At 46.4% G+C, this 22483-nt stretch overlaps 1 long non-coding RNA gene across 2 annotated transcripts in view; it reads right to left on the bottom strand.

Moving 5' to 3' along the window:
- The window catches only part of LOC123281438 (uncharacterized), a 50568-nt gene that overhangs the window by 12313 nt on the left and 15772 nt on the right, over positions 1–22483 (bottom strand). Inside the window, exon 3 of one of the 2 annotated variants that reach the window (XR_011498759.1) lies at positions 6456–6719. The exons of the other annotated variant lie outside the window; for it this stretch is intronic. This is a non-coding gene — a long non-coding RNA (uncharacterized lncRNA). Of the gene's footprint in view, positions 1–6455; positions 6720–22483 lie in introns of those variants that run through there. 2 annotated transcript variants of the gene reach the window in all.

Raw genomic sequence — 22483 nt, 5'->3', positions numbered from 1 at the left:
TTGAATTGCTCAGGAGTATGACTTCATATTGCATCTTTCTTCTTAAAGTAGACCCTCAAAATTCTATCTGCTTCAGGCCCCACAGAACCTAGGTCCGCCCCGTGGCGCACCCATGTCTGGAGCCGCAGTGGGAAACAGCAGACGGATGGGAGAAGCACATGTTTCCGTTAAAACAAAAACAAAAACAAAAACGAAAAACAGAAAAAGATGTATTTATTTGTAGGTGTAAAGAGTATTCCTATACATTTAAAATAGGAGTAAAGCATACGTGTATCAATATTGTTTTACAACTGGCCCACTTGACTCATTCATGTCACCTGCCTGGCCCCTGTGAGCATCTAAGTTTGTCCCCTCTGTGTCAAAAATTGTGTAGGCTGGATTCAGAGGCGAATGGCAGCCAAGGAAGGTTAAAAGAGATGCATTTGAGCCTACGGCCACTGCTAATTTGTGCAGATTCCTGTTCAAGGGGGAGATAAGGGATGAGTAAGTTGCTGGGTAGAGCAGAAGACTTCGTATCAGACAAGATCAGCATTGGAAGTTGGTCATTTAACGAAAACAGTCTCTTAAAGTGGGGAATCATGAAAAATAATACAGGTTCACTTTAATCATATTATTTTACTTTCTAAGACATAAAGATACGTTCATCCACTCATCTTGTGACGTCAGGCTGGCTGTTCTAAGAGAATGGGTCAAGTGACTGGAGCATCTCTTTGATGTTTGTGCAGGAACCACACTTGAACGCAGCGTCCACCATTTCCACTCTTGGTTTCTTCAAAACTTAAGGCACTTGAGCATTTCAGGTGCAGAAGATGACAAGATTCTTACGACTTTCCTCTAATCTTTTATTATTGTCTCACCCACACCTAATATAAGAGCAATTTTGAGCTATTCACTTCCATCAACTCTCCAAAGCATTCAAACTAGTTTTCATAGAGACAAACTGTATTCTCACTCATATTTAATCAGTTCATGTGAAATTTAACTAAATTGCAAATCAATACCAAAGAAAAATGGCACAAACAGCTTTGGAAATAAACACCACGAATTTGAGGCAAGCGCACAACTCAAATGATGAGAGCAAAGAGCCAGAGAGCAGCCTACAGGCTGAGAGCTTGCTGCCTGTGGGGCGTCCATCCCCACGCCTCCCCAAGGACTAGAGCCAGTGAGTCATGGGAGATCTTGAGGTCGAATGTCTTCTTTAGTGGGCACAAGGCAGGGTGGTACAGTGTAAAAAGCTTTGGACTCAGAATCAGAAAACCTGAACTCTAATTTGGCTCATCCCCTCACCGTGTGATTGAAGGAAATCTCGCGTCTCTGGTCCCCCCCATCTGCCACACCATCCATAGGGATGCTTCAGCATCACATGACTTTGCCTCCTAATTCACTGAGTGAATAGAAACAATGAGAAGAGCACTTGCACACGTCCCCCCAGCACACCTACCCACGCCGTGCATCTCACCCGTCTACTGTGAATATACAGTAGCTGCACTCTGCCTTCCCTCCCATTAGGATGTTGGGACTGTCACTGCCCTTTCTAAGCCAACCCCTACCCTGGACCCCTTGATCCCATGCCCTCTAGCAAGTCTTCCCTCTCCCTCTGGCATCATCAACTTTTCCCTCTTCACTGGACTTGCCCATCAGAATGCCGTAGTTTCTCCCACCAAACAACAAACCCTCTCTTGACCCTACATCATGCCTCAGCTATCACCCTGTTTCTCCTCTTCCTTTACAGAAAACTCCTAGAAGGACTTATCTGTGCTTGCTCCCCCCAATTTCTCTCTTGACCTCACGCCAATCAGGCTTTTGTCCCCCGAGTCCCCTAGAATGGATCACTTCCTCTTCTTGGTTGACCTCGCAGCCGCACTGGACACCTCCTCCTGGGACGCCCTTCTCCTCCTACGTTCCAGACCAGTTGATTCCTCTGGCAGCCCCTTCTCAGTGTCTGTTATGGGGTGAACTGTGTTCCCCATAAAAGATGTGTTGGAGTCCTAACCCCCATTACCTCAGAATGTGACTTTATTTGGAAATAGGATTGTTGCAGATGTAATTAGCTAGTTAAAATGAGGTCGTACTGGAGTATGGTAGGTCCCTAATCCAATACCAGTGGTGTCCTTATAAGAAGATGGCCATGTGAAGACACAGAAAGAAGACACAGGGAGAATGCCAAATGAAGATGGAGGAAGAGATTGGAGTGACGCAACTGTCAGAAAAGGAAGGCCAAAGATTGCCAGCCTGCACTAGAAGCTAAGAGATTCTCCCTTACAGCCCTCAGAAGGAGCCAACTTAGCTGACACCTTGATTTCCGACTTCTAGCTTCCAGAACTGTGAGACAACACATTTGTGTTGTTTTATGCTACCCACTTTGTGGTACTTTGTTATGGCACCCCTAGGAAACTAACAAAGGCACCTCTTCTGGTTAATGTTCTCTTTACACTGGAGTGTCCCAGGACTCAGTTCTTGGATTTCTTTTCACCTCTACATTTGGTAATCACATCTAATCTTATGGCTTTAAATTACTACCTCTATGCTAACTACTCCCAATTTAATATCTCCATCTTGATTCTCTCTGCTGAACTCCAGACTCATGTATCCAACTGCCTCTTCAATATGTCCTCTTAGGTGGCCAAAAGGCACCTCAGAGTCAACGATCTCCCTCCTCCCGTGGTCTTCTCCATTTCCTAAACCACCTTTCAGTTTCTCAGGCTCCAAATTTTGCTGCCATCCTTGCCTTCTCTCTTTCACTCATACCCTACACCCAATCTGTCAGCAAATCCTGACAGCTCTAACTTCAAACGTGTCTGGAACCCATCCATTTCTTATCACCTTCATTGCTTCCATTTCATCTCCTTCTTGAATTATGCAAATGCCTTCCGCTCCCTCCGCTGCGCCTTCTCCGTCTATGCTCTATCAGTAAGAAGACTTATCCAATAAAAACTGAAGATAAATTCCAGTAGTGGGGCATCCTACAGAATATCTGACCAGTCCGCCTCAGAACTGTCCAGGTCATCAAAAACAAGGAGCATCTGAGAAACTGTCACAGCAAGAGGAACCTAAAGAGACATGGCAACTCAATATCATGTGGTATCCTGAATAGGACAAAGACTGTGGAAATCTAAACTGTGCGTTAATAAAAGTAATGCACCAATTTTGATTTATTGGTTGTAACAAATGTATCATACTAATGTAGGATGTTAGCAATAGGGGAAATTGGGGCCAGCCTGGTGGTGTGGCAGTTAAGTGCGGACGTTCCACTTCGGTGGTTCACGGGTTCTGATCCCGAGTGCGGACATGGCACTGCTTTTCAAGCCATGCTGTGGTAGGCGTCCCACATATAAAGTAGAAGAAGATGGGCACGGATGTTAGCTCAGGGCCAGCCTTCCTCAGCAAAAAAGAGGAGGACTGGCAGCAGATGTTACCTCAGGGCTAATCTTCCTCAAAAAAAAAAAAAAAATAGGGGAAATTGGGTGTGGGATATGTGGGAACTCTTTCTACTATCAACCAATTTCTCTCTAGATCTAAAACTGTTCTTAAAAAATTGTCTATTAAAAAAAAACTTAAGTCATTTCAGGGCAAAACTCTTTATCTGTTTCCCACAACAGAGTAAAAGCCCAGTCTTTATGAGACACAGTGCTTAGATTCGCTTCCTCTCAGCCCTTGCCTCCTATAACTTTCCCTTCTTCTCTCTGTGGCCACCACAGGGCCTTAGCATTTGCAATTTCCTCTTCCTAGAACACTCTTCCTTCAGAGAGCCACTTGGCTCACTCCCTGACCATCAAGGCTTTACTCAAGTATCGCCTCCTAGTGAAGATTTCCCTTACCTCCCTATTTAAATCTGCAACACTCCCTAATCCTTCCCATGGCTTTCCCTACTGTATGTCTCATACCACTTATCAACGCAGAACGAGACTGCTGACTTCCTTGTTCATAGCCTGTCTCCCCACCCCAATTAGGATGTAAGCTCCATGAGTGCCCAGAGGTTTTTGTTCTCTGTGTTCCCTGCCATGTCCTCAACACCCAGAACAGTGCCTGACACATGGCTGACACTCCCTACCCATTAGCTGAACGGATGAACGAATGAAGGCCTGAATGAGCTATGCGGAAGCGGGGGGGGAGGCTGCGGTGTGTTGTAGTGGAGGGAGGATGAAAGTCCAGGGCAGGGAGCAGGGGCCAAAAGAACAGAGGAAGCAAAAGCCTTGGGCAAAGGAATGTGTGGGGCCTTTTGGATTTAACCTGATGAGGGAAAGCCAGATTACGATTCTGAACCATGAGGAACGTCAGAAAGCTACCTGCTCAATCCTCTGAAATAGTCTCAGGGATACGAGGATGGCATGTACTCAAGGTCTTCAGAGGAAGAGAGTCCCAAAGTCCAAGTGGCTGCCCAAAAATCAGGAGGCATGATCAGAATGTTTGGTTGATGATTCTCCGTCTAGTAAACAGGCCATGGGCAGGACGGGTCTGCGTGGGTGTCCAGTGAACTTCACTCACTTGGCTTGCTTGTAGGGCTCTTTGAAAATGTCTAATTATAAGCAACATGTAACTTGTGCTCCTCACTTGCCATCTGGCGACTTGGGGAAGGTAAAAATGTACCCACCCTACAGCTACTGCTTTATTGACTTGTAGCTTTTAGATCAATCTTTAAATTAAGCCTAAGCATGAAAGGAAATAGATTGGACACCATCAAAACCACCCAGACCCACCAAGACAGCCCTCTGTTTGGAGGTGCCTTCGTAGATGGTTTCAGATGCATTCCAACAAGATGCACTCGTGGTGACATCAGTGTGTTAGCATGACAGGGAAGCACGTGGAAGACGTTGATCTTGTGTCCATTTTTCATTGAGTTTTTTTAATCGGTCATTGACTGAGCTATTTGACTACATGTTTCATGTGACTTGCTTCTAGTATATGAGATGAATTGAAGTATGCTCTATTCCTAATGGCGAGAACATGGGACTAGAAGTCCTCAGACTCGCGTGTTAGTCTTTTCTTTTTCTTTTTTTTTTTTTTTTTGCTGAGGAAGATTCGCCCTGAGCTAACATCTGTTGCCAATCTTGCTCTTTTTTTGCTTGAGGAAGATTAACCCTGAGCTAATGTCTGTACCAATCTCCCTCTATTTTATGTGGGATGCTGTCACAGCATGGCTAATGAGTGGTGTAGGTCCCTGCCTGGGATCTGAACCCACAATCCCAGGCTGCTGAAGCAGAGTGTGCCAAACTTAACCACTACACCACAGGGCTGGCCCCTGATCCTGACTTAATTGCTTCCCGGCTATGAGAGGCATTTGAAGGCAAGAAACTTAACAATCAGAATGTCATTGGTAACTTGGTTCAGGAGTCAGGGCTCTTTCAATTGCAAGTCACAGAGACTTATCATGAACTGCCTTAATCAAAAAAGGAAATTTATCGACACACATAACTGAGAAGGTGGGTTAGACTCAGTGGCCTCAAGGTCGGCCAACCTCCCTCCCGGTTCCTGACTCTGGCACTCTCCTTTGCCTCTGTCTCCTCTCCCACTCATCAGGCTCAGGTTGAAAGGCTGTCTCTACTCCTTGTCTGTTCTGTAGTGAACTGACAGCAAACCCCCAAAGCCCTGTTGAACCAAGTGAGAGAGGCAGAGAAGCTATTCACGCTGTGAATCCAGAGGGGCTACCTCCCAATCCTTGGGAATCAACAGTGAAGGAGTTCTCCTAAGCATCTTAGCAGAGGGACCCCATCCTCCTGCACCGACGAGACTGTCCAAGAAAATAATACTCACTGGGGTTCTAAGATAAAGGGCAAAAGATGGAAGAGGAGGTCTGTCATGGGATCGCAGGTGACAGCAGGGCTCCTGGGGTAGCTGGGGTGGACATGAAGCACAGTGCCTGGCCTCTCAGATCTTCTCTCCTGTTTGCAGCATTCTCCAGGGGTCAAAAGTCAAGGGGTGCCAGAATATGGGAAGGGCCCAGAGAGAAAATGAGAGAAAGAAACTGCAATTCAGAAGGAGAAGGAAACGTTCAAGAGGCAAAGCTGAAATGCATTTGACACACATTCCAAAACAGCTACAACTTTCTTTTTTCTTTTTGAGGAGGATTGGCCCTGAGCTAACATTTGCCAGCAACCCTCCTCTTTTTGCTGAGGAAGATTGGCCATGAGCTGACATCTATGCCCATCTTCCTCTACTTTATATGTGGGATGCCTGCCACAGGATGGCTTGACAAGCGGTGCAGGTCCACACCTGAGATCCAAACTGGTGAACCCTGGGCCGCCAAAGCGTAACGTGCAAAGTTAACCGCTGCGCCACTGGGCCGCCCCAAAACACCTACAACTTTTTAATGGAAAAGCGCTCTCTAGAATGATGGGCAGGTATCAATTAGCTGCTCCAGGGCCACCAGGTGAGCAGAGGAATATCAAGGATGGACAATGTGCAAAGACAGGGTGTGTTCATTTCCCAGGGCCGCCGGAAGAAATTACCACAAATTGGATGGCTTACGACAACAGCACTTTATTCTCTCACCATCCTGGGGCCGGACGTCAAGGTGTCAGCTGTGTTCCCGCTGAGGCTTGGGGGGATTTCGTTCTTCACCTCTCCCAGCTTCTAGTGGCTGTGGGCCTCACTCCACTTTCTGCCTCTGGCTTCACAGGTCTTCTCCTCTGTGACTTCTTCTTTTTGTAAAGACACTTATTGGATTTAGGGCCCACCAGATAATCCAGGGTAATCTCATCTCGAGATCCTTAACTTTACCCCTGCAAAGTAGATTTTCCAAATAAGGTCACATTCACAGGCTCCATGCGAATGTGTTTTGTGGGAAACCATATTTTGTGGGAGACCATCCCCCAACCCACTATACAGGGACTTCCACGTTGCAAGGTAAATGGAATTTCTGCTCAGACAACTATTAAAAGCTGCTTCTTTTTCTTTTTACACAGTGCTGTGGAAAAATAGTTTAAAAACTAAAATAACTTCTGAATGCCTTCCTGTTCTAATGGGTAATGAAATGCTTTTATCCATTATAATGGTTTCCAGTAACTTTTGCATGGCCACACATGTGAAAGAAATCCTGGGAAAGATGGGTCCCTATTGGTGTGGCGTGGACCTTTGCAGCCTGTCACATAGATGCAATAGATTACAGGGGATTTCAAATTCCCACCCACAGCTCAGAACTCCACCCTTTTCTTTCCTCCTGCTCAGAGACACTCTGGCTCTTGGAGACCTCATGTCTGCACCTATTTCTTTAGTCATGAGGCCTCCCCGCTGTCTGCAGTTCTCAAGCCATGCAGCAGTAGAAAAATCTTCCCCTTGACCTTGCAAATCATAGTTAGGACAATTACTTGATCAATCTCCCAGGTGAAAGAAATGAAAGGCAGAAACTTTTCATCAGTCCATCGTACCTATACAACGGTTGGTTGCCTAAAGATATTCTGATAAATTTTGAAGAGACACGAAAAGGAGCAGGAGACTGGGTTTTGGTTAGAAGAAGTTGTCTAAAGAGCAGGTGGTCTACAGAGACACTGAGTGAAGGGGCTATGCTATGCCAGGAGCACTTAGGGCCCCACTCAACCCCGGAGGTATCCTCAGCATCAGAGCCTTCTTTCCAGGATGCAGACCCGGCGTGGGAAGAAATTCCTACCCTGCCGTGATCTAAGACCCGGTGTATGTCAGGGCATTTTGACACCTGCAGGCACGGCGAACCACAGCCTGGTTCTGGCGTGTGTAAGCAAACACAATTAAGTCCATTCTCTCAAAGCCAGGACGTGGCCTTTTTTGTCTGTTGTGATGGGACAGGAGCCAATGGGTGAGGATCCCACAGAAGACAGTGCGATTGCTTTAAAATGAAGCACGAATGCCCTTTCCTTTCCTGTTCAAGGGAGAGAAGCACAGCTGAGATTAAACCACCTACAACTTGACCACACCTGGGGCCTTTGTTATATTTATATAAGTGGGCAAACTCCTCTCATTCTTCCATGCCGATCAGAACACCAGGTGTCAGTCATTCAGCCTTTTTTTCTTTCTCTCTTTTTATTTTGGCTGTTTGTGTTTTTCATATTACAAAAGTAATGCAGCATCTTTTTTAAAACGTAGAAACTATAAATAAATAAAGACAAAGAAAAATCGCCTGTAATCTTACCACAGAGCAGGAGCCATTCTGAACACTTCTGGTTCTGCTCCTGCAATTGCTTTTTTTATGCCTAGATACACACCCCTGTGGGTTTCTTACGAAAAATGGGTGTGAACGCACTCACTGTTTTTTCCTGCTCCGTTGGCACTACACTATGTGTTTGCCTGAATATCTTTCCACAGTTGTGCCAGATCTCATCTGCCCGCCTGTATTGGTTGAACGGTGCCCCCCTCCCGAAAGACATGTCCACTCAGAAGCTGTGAATGTGACCTTATTTGGAAAAAGGCCTTTGCAGTTGTGAGTACATTAAGGATTTCAATATAAGATCATGCTGGATTAGCTGGGCGCGCCCTAAACCCAATGGCAAGTGTTCTTAGAAGAGAAGGAAGGAGAAAAACAGAGGAGAAGGCCATGGGAAGAGAAGCAGGGATTTGAGTGATGTGTCTGCAAGCCAAGAAAGGCCAAGGATGGCTGGCAGCCCCCAGGAGCCAGGAGAGAGGCGTGGACGGATTCTCCCTTAGAACCTCCAGAGGGGACCCGTTGATTTTAGACTCGATTTTAGGCTTCCATTCTCCAGAACGGTGAGAGAAAAAATGTCTGTGTCTCAAGCCACCAAGTTTGTGGCAATGTGTTATGGCTGCCACAGGAGGTTAATTCACTGCTGCTCCAGAACCCCCTCCACTCTTCTCCGCCTTTTTCCTCATGCCCTCTGCCGCCTGTGTGAACGCCATCCACAGGGCCCATTACTTTTGTCGTTTTTAGCTCAGTCAATAGGAGCCCAAGCCAGAGATCGGAGGGAGGGAGGAGAGTCTTTATTCTCCTGGCCTCCACTCTGCAAGGTCTCTTGGGCAGGCCTTGTCCTTGACCTTGGTCATTGCTCCTCTCCAGGCTCTCCATAACTCTCTCTGGTTACACGCTCTCGTCCTCTCTCCCACTCCATGTCCCTTGGAGACAAGCATTGGTAACAGCTCTGTGGCTTCTTGCCCCGAGTTTGTACACCATCCCTTGTGGTTCCCGTCATGACTCACACTTGCATACTTAGTTCTTTTGTAAATGAACCCTCCTTAGATTATCCTAATACGATACACTGACTGACACTGTGCCTTAAACATCCTTTCCAACCACCATGTCTAATGGACACCCGCTAGTTCCTTATGTGCTTGTGCCATAAAAATTTACGAATAATCCATGAATTAATTTAATGAATCCTTTATTATTACACACTTTGGTAGTTCTAGTTTTTTGCTTTTATGAGGAATGTCTCAAAGAGCATCTTCACAGTCAAATCATTTGACATAGCCATGATGATTTAGGACAAATGTCTAGACAAACATTTATTTGAACAAATAATTTTAAATTATTAACAACTTATTTAATGTTACAAATATAAATTCTTTACTAATGATTTAATTATAAAGCTTTTGATGTATGGTACAAAATTGCTTTCCAGAAATGTTCCATCAGCTCACCCTCCCATCAGGAGCATAGGAGAAGACCTAGTCCCTAGCACCAGCTCTAATCAACATTTTTGGATAAACAAGGAAACCCAAAGATTGATTGGTCCCATGTTTTGCTACAAAATGCAAAGCTGTGCGTTGCGAACAGCTGTGCCTTGTGAGGACAAAAGAAATTAGCTTTCTGAGTGGTGACTAGAGCTTCCTGGAGTGGAAAAGCATCTTAAATGAGAGAAAAACAGGTGCCACCTCTACTCCAGGATTATCAGGAGCTTGTCTGAAATAGTTTGTAATGAATGGTTTAGGTCAATGAGAGGGTGATTCCAATTAAGGAATTTTAGTGGAGAGGAGAAGGCAGCTGCTGGCTTGAGTAAGTGAATGGCCATTATTGTCTGAGATTAAAGCAGCAAACCCTTCACATAGAGAATACATTGTTTGGAAGAACTGATTAAGAACATGTCTGAAAACGGACGTCAGCGTGTATGGGAGGGTTGTTCTAACTATAGAGTTTGTGATTTACTCCTTGCTATTGACCTTATCTCGAGTGAGTTATGATATTTTCTGGGTCTCAGCCATGAGATCTCTCATTGAGCTGACCTCATTGTGAGACAATAATCAGAGTTCAGGTTCGTCATGCCATCAATCTGGGCATACCCAGGAAAAATAATAAATATGCATCTGTGTAATGCTTAGATATAATCTCATTAGGAGGCCTTTGTGGTGAGATTGTGGGAACTGAATTACAGTGAATCAATTCTATAACCTATTCTAAAATCTCAGAATCATTCTCTGCTATTAAAACAACAATTCTAGGCCAGCCCCATGGCCGAGTGGTTAAGTTCGCACGCTCCTGCTTTGGTGGCCTGGGGTTCGCCGGTTTGGACCCCGAGTGCAGACGTACACACTGCTCATGAAGCCATGCTGAGGCAGCGTCCCACACAGACGAGGTAGAGTGACTCACAGCTAAGACATATAACTGTGCACTGGGGCTTTGGGTGAAAAAACCCCAATTCTGTCTAAAATTAAAATGTACGTGCTATAAACTCCCTTCTTATTTGAAGTGGCATCACAAGCAGATCTGAACCACGAGATGCTGGGTGAGTACAGAAAAGAGTTGTGACTAAGAGGGTCAGCCTCAGAGCCATGGTGGGACCCTGGAGGACTGTTTGAAATACCAATGTAGCAATTTGTTCACTCACAAAATCCAAGTCCTGCAGATAGGAAAATTAACATGTATCCAAGACCTCAAAGAAATCGAGCCATGGGAAAGAGAAGATGTTGAAATTAAAGTGGAAAATAAAACCCACCATCCTAAAGACACCCCCCACCACCCCCAGATATGAGTCTACCTTGAGTTACCCATGCCCCATGGCTCTTCTTTTCTCATGTCCAACCCTTGCCTCTTCAGTACCCAAGTCTGTGTTCCCTCCTGGTCCTTCTTTGCTTCCATCCTTCCTTCCTTCTCTCTTTTATCCCCTTCTTCCTTCCTCCCTTCCCTCTTACTTGCACAGGCAAACACACATTCACCAAGGGCCTATGAAGCCCCAAGCACTGTTCTGGAGTCTGAGGCACTAGAAATGTCCAAAGGACATGTTCTGCCAATCTGCCGCTCTGCACTTTTCCAGAGATGGTGTCCAACAGCCATTCTCTGGGGAAACCAGAGGAGAGCCCTGCTGGAGCCCAGCTGCCACCTCAGCCACGTCCTGGGTTGGTTCCTGCCATTCATCTTTATCACCTTTCCGTCCATCCACACCTGGATCTGAGCGGTTGACCATCAGAGCCTGGCAGGGGGCAGTTACAGAGCCACAGATGATGATTTGTGGTCAGGACACCAGTCGACCTGGGAGGGCTCTGTGGCAGCTTCAGTCTAAAGAACGTCTGGATTGGAGGGAGGGGGCATTTTTTCTAAGATACTAATGTTTGAGTAGCAGTAATAAGGACAAGTAGTGCTTATTATTTATAGCTTAAGAAAATGAAATAATCTGCACCTACTCCTATAATCTATAATTCTTTACCCCCGACAGGAACAAATTGGCAAGAAGTCAAAGGAGCAAGATGTCCACAAGGAAGAGCAGCTCCTCCGCACTTCCTCCCAGGCCTGCCCGCCAGGCGCCATATGTAGGCGCAGGCTCCGGTGAGCAAGGTGCTAGGCTCTGGTGTGTGTGACAGCAGAACTCCAGCCTCTCCTCCCCGCCTCCGCTCTCAAGAACTAACATCAAGAAAGATGTCTCCCCACCTTGTATTTATTCATCCCTGTATTCACTCAGCCCAGCATGATATTTAAAAATACGTGCTCAAGAGTCCAACTGCCTGGGTTCAAATCCTAACCCCAACACTTACTAGCTGTGTGACTGACCTTGGGAAAGCTATTCAAACCTCCTGTGTCTTCGTTTCCTTCTCTGTAAAATGAGGCTATTACTAGTTTCCAACCCAAAAGGCTGTTGGAGGGACTGAAAGAGCTAAGGCGTGTAAAGCACTTTAGAATCGTGCCTGGGACATGTTAGGAACTAAATACACATTGTCTCTTATTAGTTGAGAAATGCTTCTCAACCACCATGTTCCAGTACAAGAGATACAGCCCGTTCTCTCAGCCTATTGGAAGGTGGACGAGGAAGCCACACAAGAGGACCAGGGCACCACTGGGGTTCGGGGACCTAGGTGGGTGGACGTCCAGATCAGTCTGGGGTGGAGGAAGAGACTCAAGGAAGACTTTCCAGAAGGAATGACCTGTGCCCTGAATTTCTAATGACAAATAAGATCTCACTAGGTGAAGAAAGCCAGGGAAAGGAGAGAGGAGAAAACCGGAGAAAAGCGACCTTGGCTGGTGGTTCTGTAAGGTTAGAGCAGATCATGGGAGACTCCCAGTGGCAGAGAGGGTGCAGCCGAACCACGAAGGGTCTTTTCCGCCGTCCTTAGGAATTTAAGCTTTTTAGTAATTTTATTTAGGAATAAAAGCCAAGGTGGGGTCCTGAAAGGTTTTAAACTAGCTGACCCCCTGAAGGGTTAACAAACCAGCATTCCACTGTCCGTCCTCATCTTTATAGTATATCTGAAAGAAAACTTGTTTTTTTTCTTTTGTCATCTCAAAAATATTTGTAGTAACACTTGTCTGGGTCTTGAATTGTGATCCATTTTTACTGAAGCGTAGTTATGATTTCGTAGGGGCAGCTGGCTAGATAATAAATGCTGGCTCCTGCGAGATTTTCTCCCCATTTCTTTTCTCATTTTGTGCCATCATTTCCAAAAAGGGCCCGCCGATTGTATTGCTTCATCTGAGGTCCCTGACGTGGACGGACACACGGCGGAGCCTTCTGCAGCATATAGGGCAAACCGCTTGGCTGAGCTGTCAAGTCCGTGCAAGGGTAATCAGCAGATTTATTTGAGGAAATGTATTTATGGGACTAAATGGCTGTCCTAAATGGGGCCATTATCTGGCCTTTTCGCTGTTGCTATAAATGTCCCTCCAGAACGTGGATACCCACAATAAGTCCATCACGCTTCCCGGACACGACTTCAAGACAATATTTATGCTAGTTCCAGTCAATGCACATGCATGTGTGGGGGTCATTTCAGTAGTGTTTCTCGAACACTTAGGCACAAACTCAATGCCAGAGGCTTTATTAAACATTTCCAGGGCAATCAAAGGCAGAAAGAGGAGGAAAAGCAGAGATTTGCTGAATAGTCAAAGGAGAGTAGGGGTTGAAATGCAATCCTAAATTATTCACAACCTGGTATAAGCCCAGGAGAAATCATAACTATACATCCTGGTGTCACTTCAAAGGACACCATCTTTCTTCTGGAGCCGGGAGTGCCCGCTCCATCGAGTTCAGTGAGAAAAAGCCCAGCTGATTGGGGAACTTCCAGGAGGCCATCTGCAAGGAACAGGAGGCTGAAACTTCCCAGGCTAAACCCCTCTGAAGGCGTTGGATAGCCACACCTCCATCAACAGAGAAACTCTTGGTTTCCATGGTTCTGGACCCCACTCTGCGAATATACTCTGAGACATAGCTGCTTCGAGATTTCTTAGAGAATGTCTGTGACAAACCCCAAAATACCCTTTCCATATGTTCTTGTTTTGCTTCCCCACCTCTAAAGCTTGTACAACAGAAATGGGAAGAGATTCTTAAAGAACAGACCAGTTTTTATTTATTTAAAAAGCTAACTGTTTATATATAGGGATAAGCATGTGTATAAAAAAATACAGAAATGTAGCAAAGATCCATGTAGTCAGATGCCTCCAACACCGACCTATCTATATTCAATGAGAAGGGGAGATTGCTGTTTAAGAAATTAAATTACCGTAAAATTTTTGCATTCTAGGAAAAAAAGCATTACTCGAAGTAGGTGGCACATATGCTTAAGAAAACATGTATGAGCCTTTTGATCAGGATAGATGAGGCCCCTGTCTAGTCTATGTGAGTCAGGATTAGGCAAGGGAGGGCGGCCAGTAAGAGAGAAAATTAAATTGCTCTTCTTAATAAAGTAAGAGGATGTAGGCACGGTCTTCTTGAAGTTCGAGAGGAAAAGTTTTTGCGGGCTTGGAAGATGGAAAGAAGAGCGGATATGGAAGAGAAGGATCTGGAGAAAAGAACGCCCGAGAAAACATGACAGCAGGCAGAGAGAGTGAGAGGGACAGCCAGTGGCAGAGATGGCGAAGGGACTTGAGGGCTGTGATGTTTGATATTTAGTTGACGTCATTGCCTCTTCTGAGCAGCGCTGTAGGAGTCTTCTTGGGCCCTAAACACTCATCAGACTCCGGTGTTATTGGTGCTTTGGCAAATGAAAGAGCACCATGTCTGCGGTGAACAAAGCAGTATGGGAAGAGGGAGCAGCCTTAGGAAGTGAGCAGATGGACAGGTCACCCAGATTCAGGAAAAGCAGGAATCTGGCAAGAAATGACTGCAGGAATATAAGCCTGTAGGCCCTCCCCCCAAATCTGGGGGAGTCATCAGAAATCTTGGTGAGGCTCTGAACATTCTACCGCCACAGCATGGCCTAGGGCCTCAAGTGAGTTTGGATATTAAAGAAAAAGGGCGATTGCAGAAAGCTGCAGGACTTAGGAGCATCCAGGCAGCTGACATTGGGGTGCGATTATGCACAATTATGTGGATGGATCCAAAGGAAGGAAACCCTTGTGATTCATCATTTCTGGATTTGCTGTTCTGAGTCTGCACTGGGCACCAAGTCAACTCGCAGCTTGTGATGCATTTTTATTTCTCTGGCTTTTTAAAATGGCTTTCCAGGTTTTTTGTTAGCTACAAAGAAGAGAGCCTCTAGTAGACACAACTCTTTCTTTTTAATTCTTTCAATTAATGGGGTGCTAGTTTCTTGTGTTCTCTAATTGAAGCCATTTTTCCTCCTTTCACAAGAGCAACACATAATTGCCCCATATATGGAGAAATGCCAAAAGGGAACCAACAATTACATTGTTTTCCAAACGGAAGTAGTTTTCTTGGCTTTTCACACTATGAAAGGAATTTTTTAAAGACATTTTCTTTTCTTTTCTTTTCTTTTTTTTGAGGAAGATTAGCCCTGAGCTAACTGCCACCAATCCTCCTCTTTTTGCTGAGGAAGGCTGGCCCTGAGCCAACACCTGTGCCTGTCTTCCTCTACTTCATATGTGGGATGCCTACCACAGCATGGCTTGTCAAGTGGTGCCATGTCCGAACCCGGGATCTGAACCGGCGAACACCGGGCTGCCGAATCAGAACGTGCACACTTAACTGCTGTGCCACCGGGCCGGCCCCAATATCTTCATTTTAAATCAGACAATACAGAAACCTAAAGAGGAAAATAAAAATACCTGATTTCCTTCCACACAGCTTTTTTTATTTTACAAAAATTCTACAATAGATAGTGCACAGTTGTGTAATTGGCTCCATTTTTCCATAGCTCTATATTGTGAATATCTTTCCACGCCAAAAAATATGGAGCATCATTTTAAATGGTTGTATAATATTCTGTTGGGCAGATTCCCTTAATTTATTTAACCTATCTCTCTCATTTTTTGACATTTCAGAAGCGATAGAGACAAATGGCCTTTTACCAACATTTTTCCACACTTATCCTACTGTTTCCTGGGGGAACATTCTAGAAGTGGGAAGTATTCACCAATTCATTAGCACGTGTATTGAGTGCCTGCTGACACACGTCTCTACTGACACTGGGAACACAGCAATGATCAAGATGGACAGGGGGCCGTTCTTCAGAGCTGTTAGTCTGGGAGAGAATTTCATTATTAAGGAATTACAAGTTAATTACAAGGAAGTTCAAGGTATTTTGGTTCAAAGGAAATGCACTTTGAAAAAGGCTCTTGCTACATAGCTAATTGCTCCCCCAGAAACTTTGTGTTCGTGTGTCCTCCCCCAAGCAGGTGTGCAAGTACTTGTGTCCTTACTTCCACAGGCAGCCCCGTGAACCCATGTTCTTTTATATCTCTGCCAATCCCAAAGACCAAAATTGCTTCTCATTGTTGTGCTCATAGCAATTAATTATGTGTATAGGTTTCTGGTTACTTTTCTATTGTCCTGTCCATTTGTAAGAAGACGCTTAGCAACCCTCCCTTCATGTGTATATGGTTTCAAAATGCTAATTGCTTAATTTCCCAAAGGTATGCTTAAATTTTACACCTCGAGCAAACTGTTCAGAAGTTCAGGTTGATCCCTGTATCTTCCTTTGCCCAAACCTCCCTGATTTCACTCTGCCCCATGGCATGCAACCCTCTGTGTCTTTCCATTCATGTAAGGACAGCTCTCAGCCCTACTTTCCCTGAATAATACCCACTACTGCTTGGGAGAGCTCAGAGGAGGCCTTCTCACTAACGCATACCTGTTCTCGACTCTTTCTGCACAAAACGCATCCATGCAGAAAGCTTCGGGTGAGTGGAAAGAGGGGATGAAAAGGGTATAGGACTTAAGTAATGATCCACTCTAGAAGAATCTGGGCATGCTGGTAAATCCCACATTAGGCTTATTTCACCATTCACTGGCCTCGGGCGTGTCAACCATTTCTGGTCTGTAAATCAATCTAAGAAATAAGTGCCATTCATTCATTCACTCAACTGGTATTTATTGAACCCATGTGTGCAAGCCTCTGTGTCTGAGGATACCGTGTATGTATATAGTTATCTGAAGGTCGTAAATTAATATATATTTCAGCCGTTGCAGACTTGGAAAGTCATCTTCCAGTAGGTGGGGTTGGCAGGTCCCACCAAAAAGTGAAGAGTTCATTGTATGGATCTTCAGGATCTATATGGTGGATCCCTGGCCGGGAAAACCAGCCGTGAATGGCAGGGCACCAGGGGAGTGGGGCTTTCCTCAGTATCAAGGCGGAGACCAGCTCCTGGGTAAGCTGAATTAAGAAGGCGCCCACCGCACGAGGACAGCCCTGGTGCCTGTGAAGTTGCACAGTCCTATGGAGTGAGAATATCACCATGGTAGGATCAGAAATCTGCCTCTGGGAAATCTGATTTTTGCATACTACTGACATTTTTTGTAACATTTCCTTTTTGCTTGTCCTTGTCAATGCCATTTTGAAAATGCGAGTTGGTCTCCTTTGTACTAAGGGACTCCAAGGAAAGGAACTTTTTTTTTTTTAGGAAGACTGGCCCTGAGCTAACATCCACGCCTATCTTCCTCTGGTTTATATGTGGGATGCTGCCACAGCATAGCTTGACAAGCAGTGTGTAGGTCTGCACCCTGGATCCTAACCAGCGAACCCCGGGCCGCTGAAGTGGAACATGCGAACTTAACTGCTGTGCCACTGGGCGGGCCCTGGAAAGGAACTTTTGTGCCTGCTCACTAGACTATTCTTTTGGGGGAATAGAGGGGCTTGGCTACTGGGCACAGTGTGGATTAGCAGAAGAAACAAAGCCATGTGACTGCAGTGGGATTTCATCCTTTTCACATAATAGTTTTTTTCCTCCTGCTTCTTCCTGCTTCCTCCTCCCCCTCCTTTTTAGATCTCCCCCATTCCCTTTCTAACCCATAGCTCAGTGACAAGCTGAGAAGGCCAGCCCCCTTAGACCCCATCAAGAAACTACGCAGGACAGGAAGCTTGACCCCTACCCCAGGGGCTGCCCCCAAAGGGAATCATCCTGATAGTGCAGAAGGGGACCTCTGACTATTGTTTTTACCACAGCTCTTCCTGAATTTTTACACTTCAGTGGGAGAATGATAGCATCCTTTGATTTAATTATGGGAGAGCTTTGTTCTTTCAAAGCAAGAAATCTTTAGCGAGATAGGGCCCAGTGAGAAAATATAGAAGCTGTTCTAAGCAGACCAGATAACTGGAACCCTGAGCTACATCTGAAGACCAGTGTCTCAGGGTTTTAATTAATTTCAATATAGTTCCTGTATTATTGTATTTTCCTTGTGTTTCTGTAAATGAATTTTTCACGGATGGTTGGGTTATTCATGCTGACTCTGACAGGAAAGGTTTGGGTCTTTGTCTGCACAGGAACCACACAGCACGCCCGAGCCTGGAGCAAATCTATGCACAGATAAACCTAACCCTGGGCAAGCGGTTTATAATGGCTCTGCTGACAGACGGGCAGCACGCACACTGCCATGCAGACCGGCACTGGGGGAGAGGATGGGGACCGATCAAACCAGGGCTCCAGCTTTGCTGTCAGTGTTGGAAACAAATTGTTGGGATTCAGAAAAAGATTCCATTGTGTGCGAGTTATTGTAGCTTGACAATCCTCATTATTTGTTCATTGACTTTTATTTTTAGACTTTAAAAATGTTTCCATGGTTAACCCCTCTGGGCACGTGTACAGTAGCAATAAAGTTACACAACCAGCAAGCTGACAACAGCCAGCTCCTGAAATTGTTTAAAATCAATCTCGCTGTCACTTTCTCTCAGATCGAATCCAGAGTAAATATCCATATTCTCTGCTGTCTGTCACTAAAGGTCAGAATACGCATTGGATACCGGAGGCCGGCAGGGGAAGTGCAGTTTGGAACTGAAACTTGGTCTATAGCCCAGCAAAAACGCAGAGCAAAACCCGCCTTGAAAGTTTGCTCCTTCATGTTTGAGGGCTAGCCCTCGGAACCCTCATGGATGGCACCAGAGAGCAATGAAGGCCAGAACCAGGGAGCCAGAGGCCCTGGGTCGAGTCTGCACCTTACTGGCTGTGCAAACCAGAGCAAGTCTGCCTCCCAAAGACTCGATTCCTCATCTGAAAAAAAGAGGAATCGATGTGGGAGTCGGGGGAACTCATCATTCATCCAACACATTTTTATTGGCTCCATCTGCGTGCTAGAAATTGTGTCAAGCACTGTGGATCCAGTTGTGAACAACAGAGTTAGAGACCCTGCCTCCTTGGTCCTGTTGGTGATATAAAGAAGTGAATAGAGTAGTAACAGTGTGATAACTAGGGTAGGACGGGAGAAATTCAGGATGCCCCAGCCCCCACCACCCAGGAGGGGTTCAGGACAGCCTTCCAGGAGCAAGTTTTCTGGGTTGAATCGGGGGTGGCCAGGCGTTGGCAGGGCAAGTGCCCCAGGCACGAGGAGAGCACTGGGGGTGCCAGCCCCGAATCTGCAGTCCAGGTAGGCAGAGGGTGGACCAGCGATTCTTGCTCACCCCAGCGTCAAAACTGACTTTAATGGAGCCATTTCAAGGTGGAGTCGGCACTGCCTCTCCAGAGAAACTGCCTTGCTGTCTTGAACCTTGGACTGGGCCCAAATGGCAATTGTTTCACAAGCGATTGTCTGAGTCGTCAGCAGGAGAATGGGACATCCTGATCACAAGACAGAGGACTGTGGACTTTCTGAAGATAGATCAACAGCCAGACCAGTGTTCTGCCTCCAACTCCAATTAAAATGGTTTGTAACACCACCTCCCTTCTTTGCCTTTAAAGCCCCTGACTTTTATTCCCTAGCAGGATGCTTTTAGGGTTTCTACCTGAATCTGTGTTCCTGGGAACTGCAATTCCTTGATCCCAAATAAAGCTTTGCTCTTAAACTTGTTTCTGCTTGGTGTTTTTTTTTGGTTTCGTTTTGTTTTGTTTTTGGTGAGGAAGATTGGCCCTGAACTAGCAACATCTGTTGCCAATCTTCCTCTATTTTATGTGGGATGTCACCATAGGGTAGCTTGATGAGCAGTGCTAGGTCCATGCCCGGGATCCAAATCTGTGAACCCCTGGCTGCCAAAGTGGAGCTCGTGAAGTTAACCACTACATCACCGAGCTAGCCCCCTGGTTTCTATTTTTGAAGGTTCCCCCAACCCTCCACGCCCTCAGGCTGAAAGGCACTGGGCTTCCCGTCGGAGCCCCAGTGCCCTTGCCCTCCCTGTGGGCCTGTTCTAAGGTCTTCCTGCTTTTAAGTCATGACAGGCCCAGAGCACTGCCCAGGTGAGCAGGGGGGCTGGGCTGGGGCCTGGGCCACAGCCATCAGGGTCTCACAGTGGCCCCCCGTGGGGCTGGGCAGTTAGTGGTGACCTGCCAGAGGAAACCCTAAACATTTGGTGGTTCTATTACTTGTTTTGGGGTCTGTTATTTGACATAAGTGATTTGGTTTCTCTCTTAGGTCTGGAAGATATTTTGGGACAATTTAGAAGAGCCTGTGCGACCTAAAAAAATACCCGCTGACCTGGGTGGGGAACTGCTTCAGTGGCCTGAGGCCTTATTTCAACTCCCCACCCCTCCACCCTATTACCCCTACACATTCACAACCCCTCCCTTTCCTCCTTAACTGGCTGAGACCCCTCGGTCCCTGTCAGGGGCTCTCCCTGGCATATGCCAGCGCCCTTTCCCTTCTCTTTCTTTCTTTGAACTGGCCTTGGGACCTCCCACCCTGGTCATATCCTCTTCTCCACCAACAACACTCTGGCATCTGCACAGCTGGACATGGCTAGAGAAACACACCATGCTGTGGTCCCGCTTGAAAGCCCTCTCTGGGGCCTCCAGTGGGCCAGGAGTCCTGCCTCCTGTCCTGTGGGTTCACTCCCCCTCATTTCAAGGGCTGTTTTGCAAAGAGTCCCCCTCTCAGACCCCAAACCCTCTTCTGTGGATCCAATGGAGGCAGCCAGAAGAGAAGTCCCATAAGTGCCACCCCACATCCACCCACCTACCCACAAACTTTGTCCTTCCACTCTTACTCTGGGGGACCTATTGGGACCCAAGGCCAGCCTCTCATTTGTATCCTAACTCCACCCTTCTCACTGTTTAGGGATGTCATGCCAACAATAGCCCCTCTCTATCCTGCATCACCAACTTTTCCTTTTTTTTTTTGCTTAAGAAAGATTCACCCTGAGCTAACAACTGTTGCCAATCTTCCTCTCTTTTGTGTGTGGGTCTCCACCACAGCATGGCCACCAATGAGCGGTGTAGGTCCGCGCCCAGGAACTGAACCCAGGTCGCTGAAGTGGAGCACACTGAACTTAACCACTAGGCCTGCCCCAACTTTTCCTTTTCTATTGGACCATTCATTCCCACCAGTATACAAACATTCTTCACATCTTAAAAAAAAAATTAGAAAGCACGTGTTCCTCCCAGCCTCCACCTCAAGGCTCCACTCCCCACCTTTTACAACAAGACTTCTCGGAAGAGTTTCTTCTGGAACCTGGCTCTAAATCCAACCTGTAATCATATCCTGCTGGTTCTACCTTCAAAATATACCCAGAAGATGACATCTCACTACCTACCACTTCAGCTGCCAACACCCAGGTCCAACCCCCCATCAACTCTTGCCTGGATTATTGCAATAGCCTGCTGACTGGTTTCCCCACTTCCATCCTTGCTCCCCTTCAGCAGAGAAAGCCACTCAGCTCAGAGCCTCCAGTGGCTTCCCATCTCCCCTCAGAGTGAAAGCCTCATGTAAGTAAAAAGCCTTACATGACCCTCACAGCACACCCCCCACCACTCTGATCCTATATCCCGACACCTGGCCCATCCCGTGCCTGAGCCCCAGCCAGAATGGCCCCCACCATTGCACTCTTTCCTCACAACACCACATCCGACTCCTTCACCTCCTTCAGATGTCTGCTCCACCATCCCCTCATCAGGGCAGCCTTCTCAACCAGCCTATCTGAGATTGCCTCATTTCCTAATCCTCTTCCCTGCCTAATTTTGCTCCATTGCACATATCACCATCTGCCACACACTGCATTTTCTTTTTTACTTTATTGCCTTTCTCCACCACTAGGATGGAGGCTCTGTGAGGGCAGGAAATTTTTATTTGTTTTTGCACAACTGTCTTCAGTAGGAGACAGTGCAATTGCTCCATGAGTGGCAGATATTATTATTATTATTATTATTATGCTCCCAGGAAGACAACTGGAAGAAGTAGCATTAACTCTAGTTAACCCACTTTACAAATATGAGAATGTAAGAAACGCATAGCAGTAGGCGTATGGCCAGGGTGTGGTAGCTGAGCTCCAAAGGTGCATCTCTGATGAGCTACACCACCTGACATCTGTGCCTCTGTATAGCCCTGTCCTCTTGAATCTGGTTTGACCCCACTAGGTGAGTTCCAAGGCTTGCAGAGTTCAGAAGAAGCCTTGCAATGTCTGCTGCACTCTGTTGCATGGCAGGCTCTTGGGGAAGCCACTGCCAGAAAGAAGTTCTACCAGCCTGAGATTGCAGGGCTGTGAGGAGGCCTGAGCTACCAGGTGGAGAGGCTCTGGGGAGAGAGAGGCCCCCAGCCAGCCCCCAGCTGTTCCATTCCTCCCAGCCCAGGCACAGGACATGTGACTAAAGAAGCCTTCTTGGACGTCCAGTCAAGTGCCTTCAGGTGACCCCAGCCCCAGCCAATATCAGATTTCAACTGTGTGAGAGACTCCAAGGAAGAATCGTTTAGCTGAACCCAGCCAAGCTACTGAAGCACAAGAGAGAAAACAAAATCGTTGTTTCAAGCCACTAAGTTTTGGGGCAGTTGGTTACACAGCAATAGATAAGCAGAACAGAGGACATCCTCAAAGCAAGCCCATCTTA

The sequence above is a fragment of the Equus asinus genome, chromosome 27, assembly GCF_041296235.1.
Source record: "Equus asinus isolate D_3611 breed Donkey chromosome 27, EquAss-T2T_v2, whole genome shotgun sequence".
Classification (NCBI taxonomy): domain Eukaryota; kingdom Metazoa; phylum Chordata; class Mammalia; order Perissodactyla; family Equidae; genus Equus; species Equus asinus.
The sequence above is the reverse complement of the archived record's forward strand: the minus strand, read 5'-3'. Positions and strand labels throughout refer to the sequence as shown.